Consider the following 5,236-nt stretch of genomic DNA (forward strand, 5'->3'; position numbering starts at 1 on the left):
GGTTGTGTCATATTCTATAAAAGAAGAAACAAATTGTTCGACAATATTTGTGCTTATATATCTCATCCTAAATTTGGGGTATTATTATTATTGTTATTATTATTATTATTATTATTATTATTATTATTATTATTATTATTATTATTATTATTATTATTATTATTTTTTATTATGTCACCTATAGGTGTGATAGCACACCCCATCCTCATCCTTATTCAATCAGTAAAAGGGCTTAAAATGTAAACATGGTTAATTTTAGTCAATGTTACATTAAGGTTACCCCTAACCCTATCCCTAACCCTAACCCTAGCCCTAACCCTAACCCTAACCATAAACACTAACCCTAAACATAAACCATAACCCTAACCTTAACGGTTACTTTTTTATACTTTTTACGCCATAATTTCCCTCATTCATCAAGCCAATCGGGCGAAGTTTAAAATTTAGCCCTTGGATGACCTTTGACCTCGGATGACCTCGATTTAATTTGAATTTTGACCACCGTGAAATTTGAGACTCCATATTTTAAAATGCCAAATACTACGGTCTTGAGAAACATTATTGATCAAAAATGAATACGACCAGCAACGGATGATCAATGGTGTAAACAACATGTTATATAAACTCCCCTAAAATAACATGTCATATCGCCATAGAAAGTCATATCCTAGGACCATTATACCATAGACATGGAAGGGACAACTTTTCTTTTCTTGATAAAGTGGCTGATCAATTCAAAAGTACGGAGGCCATATGGATTAAGAAAAATGGAGCCAACACCATGAACTGGAACATCGGCAGTTTTTACTTTAGATCACGTATATGACTCGCTGCTAACACGAGCGCACCCTGGGGATAAGCTATAGACAGTTTCCGCGGGAAAAGTAGCGATCCAATTCACTTCAGAGTAATGAGATTTGGACATTGACCTTGGCTATACCCGGGGCCTATGGGGGTCCTCGCAGATTTGGGGTCAAAGGTCATTAAGGGGTATTTCCGGCACCAATACCTTCAAAATGCTTCTTTACCTACAGGTTAAATGGTACAGAGATGCGACTGACACATATGCATTAACATTAGCTGGTGTCAGTGGGGTCCTCACATATTTTGAGTTCAAGGCCATACATGGGTCAAACAGGATGAAAATTACTTAAAAATTCAATATATGCTGCATATATTTAATGTTGTGATCATCAGAATAATACCAAAAGGACTCTAGCATTATGTGCATATAGGATTATAAGATTATGGAGGGGGGATTGTCTGTTTTGGGGTCAAAGGGGGTATAATTCCAAAGTTTGTCCAATTTGAATGAAATTATTATATGTGATGTTGATATGATCCAAAACATGATGGAGGTCATTTCAAGTCATAAGAGGTCATTTCAAGGTCACGACTGGACTTTGTGGTCTTATAAGTAGGTATGTCACAGTGGCTGCACAATAATTCTGCTACACTGTGCATGCAAGCATAACAGTGAATTGAAAAGCGCGCGCTTCAAAGTTGGCCAATTTTAGAAAACATCCATGTCGATAAATGAATTTCTTCATATGCTTCATTTATCCAAATCAATTGAAATAACTTTGTATACATATGTGTGCAAAAAAAACCGCACCCTGATATCATGTACGGTTTTCTATTGGCATCAATTTTGCATATTAATTAGCTGAACTTAGTCATGTTTTCACCTTTAATTTGTCTGCAGATTGGCTGAATTTGCTAAAATAGTATATTTGGTTAATTTATTATAATTATTCAATGATAGATTTTTTAATTTTGTTTTCTTTAACGAAGTTAGGAAAGATAGGCATTTAACATGTGGTACTTAAATTAACGCTGCTTTTTCAAGCAAGCGTCCAAATAAACCTTCAAAATCTCGAAATGTGCCAATTTTGTCATTATAGCCATTTGTGGCAGGTTTTAATTCCATTTACGAGCATCTTAAAATTGACACTACATCACAATGCATTGACCGATTTCAATTCGGTTTTTTGTTTTTTGATGCTTTTAAGCTCATTCATGTAGAAACATTAAATAACGTTTTTCTGCTGTGCTTATTTTTGAGGTGATATACCTATTATAAGACCACATCTTATCTTGTTCCTTGCCCAATGCGCAGCATTTGCTAAGGTCTGTTTTTGCTGTGTTCTTCTTCTGCAATCGTACCCTGGAACCGTACAAGCTTTAAGCCATTGTGCCCATATTTGGTCACTAGGACCAATGGGTGGGCGGACAAATGTCACATGATCAACTTTTAGTCAAAGGTTATCCACTTCCGGTCAATGGCCAAAAACGTGATGTTCACGAAAAATGCTACTCCTTCCACAAATTTTATAGCACAGTGTTGGGACTTGCACACATGCATCAGCTATTGCCAGTATCTATAAGTTATTATCCAGAGGATCCACAGGATCAGGTCAGTTACGTAATACAATTAAAATGTGCTTAACAACAGGGAATTAAGGCTGTAGCAACCTGGAAGCTGGTCACACACAGCGTCAACACTAGGTAAATACTGGTAATTATTTTTGTACAGGCGGTAAACTAGGCAATAGAAATGAGCCATGGAGCGAATCACATGCTCTGCAAATCCACCACCAGGCGCTAGCGCTACTGAGTTGAATTTATACTCTGTCGTTGAGCTATTGGTTTTTGACCAATAAGGTAGCTCATTTTTCTCAACACAACAAAATGAGTTGGCTAAACACCAACAGCTATCAGATGGCGGAACAAACTCGCCCACGCGTGGCTGTTGAAGAACTTGTGCATTCATCCCTATTATCATGGCAATTTCTGACACGAAGATATCGGGATGACACTGTGTCACGTCTTGATAGACTCTATGCTAGTATGCAATAAGCCAGCCGGAATGGTATAACAATTGAATGGCAGCCTTGTAATTTGGAGGGCAATTCTAAGATGACAGAGGGACAGGTCTCTAGTTCGATTCCACAACCATTCACACATCACCCGTTTTATTCGCTGTAGAAATGATGATGTAACAGGATTAACTACCATAGCAATAGGTTAGAAATTGGTGTCAGAATAGCAATAGGTGTCAGAAATTGCCATGATAATAGGGATGAGCTCCCCAAGTTTCGCAATGCATCGCTTCAAACAAAATGTTTGTGACAAGTTTCACAGTGATGTGTAACGGTGATGGTGATTTAGATGTGATGATTTACTGATAGTTAGATGTGATGATTTACTGATAGTTTAACCAAAGTATTCGTTTAACCACAAATGTCGCACTGACAGCGGGACAAAGTCTCATCCCGGTATTTTCATCTGTCTTCGATACAGTTACTGAACTTCGTTTTGCTCATACAGCTATACGACGCTTGTAGTATGACGCTTGTCAACGTTTGGTTCTTCCATATCTATGTAGTTATTTAAGGTAGTTCAATAAAGGTTAAACAATACCTATACCTTGACTTACCTGTCTGTTCTGCTTGCAGTTCAATAAAGTTAAACAATATTGTAATTTTCACTTAGATTCACAAACGCTTTTTATTGAGGCAGACCTTTACAGAAGTGTATCTTACTTACTGAGTAACCGATTGGTCTGACGTGGCAGCTGAACACATTGCACCATGATTGCACAATACTTTGCAACTTCTTTTCAACTTTTGAACTAAATATAGATCTGATCTAAATATAGATCAGATCACAGGCCATATTTAGGCCTATGCAATATAGGTTCCAGTCCAATGCAAAAACATACATAAGTGCCACAGCAAGGTGTTGAGTCATACTGGGAAATTCCCCGTGGAAATCACACACAATTAAATCTGCTGAGACATGTTTTGGCAAGTGGTCTCATGCCCCACAATAAATATGGGATGTGGTTTATATAAATATATTAATGAACCCATTTTACGCTTACACCTACTCTAATCTACAAAACAGCCATTTATTGTTTAAGACTAATTGTCTGCATAATTTGCACAATTAACATAATTATGACGTCATTTGTTTCATGCCCTACAATACTTTCTGAAGCCTATCTGCTCTACTACTTGCGTGATTTTGCCCCCCCCCCCCCTGTAATTCACTTCCCCATGCCCCCACCCGAAAACAATCCTGGTGCCGCAACTGCTTGTTCCGTTAGCAGTTATACGGAGAAGGCCTATTTTATTTGTGAAATCGATTTGTAGCATGCCAATTCACACGAAGACATATGGTCCCAAAGGACACCAAATTGTCTCCAATAGGCAATACGCCCTTTTGTGTAGTGATTTGCGATAATGCGTCCTTTGAACGACGAAGCATTCAGACCCATTCGACTGAATCAAATGCTGTTTTGACATCCGCAAAACTTGATTATTTTGATAACACCTTCCACAGTAAATAAATTATGTCAAATCAACATTTTTAAGGAACTAATCCTGACATGGTATGTATCAACATGTTAACCAGCTTTAGCACTTTGGCACCCGCTTTGGTGCCGGTTGTTCATAGCGTAATGAAGTTTTCAAATGTATACGACGACGGCCGTGTTTAATATAATAGGACCTACTTGTATTAGTTTGATGACCTGACCCAAAGATTACAGGTCTAACCGATACCACAAACGGGGGCGCAAACGGTGTTACTTGCGTGTTTGATAGAATTTGATGCATGCATGATCAATTACCGAGGTGAAACGCATACCAGAACGGTGACTAACAGAAAACACATGATAACATTGATTGAAATGTGATTTTCTGGTATTTTTTCTATCCTGCAATTGTCACGAAAAATAGCCACACAGGACTGGCTCTCGACCAATCACGCGCGCCGTTAGTAACGCGTATGATTTACCTTTCCTCGCAACAGTTCGCCTATTAGCATTTAGCTACTCACCTCCCATGACCAGTTTGCATATCAAGCAGGGGCGGCGCCACAGGGGGGCGGCCGCCATCCGGGGGGGGGCACTCGAATATGAAAGTGACGTACCTGTGCACACCAGCGTACGAAACTAGAGGTCTATCAGTGTAGAAATTTTTTAAAAAGGGGGTTATTCGGTGTTGGCAATGTCAAAAATGGGGTGATTTTGTATGGGAGCACCCAAAATGTCACACCATTAACAATCAAAAATGCCTTTTTACCAACTTTTACAGTACAAAATAGACAAAACTCATTTATTTTTTCAAAATGCTCGCGAAGCGCGCCGAAATTTCAATTTGAGGGCTAATTATTCAAAAAAGGGGGTATTCAGTGTAGGCTAAGAAGAAGGAAGAAGAAGAAGATAACC

Source organism: Amphiura filiformis, chromosome 16, assembly GCF_039555335.1.
Source record: "Amphiura filiformis chromosome 16, Afil_fr2py, whole genome shotgun sequence".
NCBI classification, from domain to species: Eukaryota; Metazoa; Echinodermata; class Ophiuroidea; order Amphilepidida; family Amphiuridae; genus Amphiura; species Amphiura filiformis.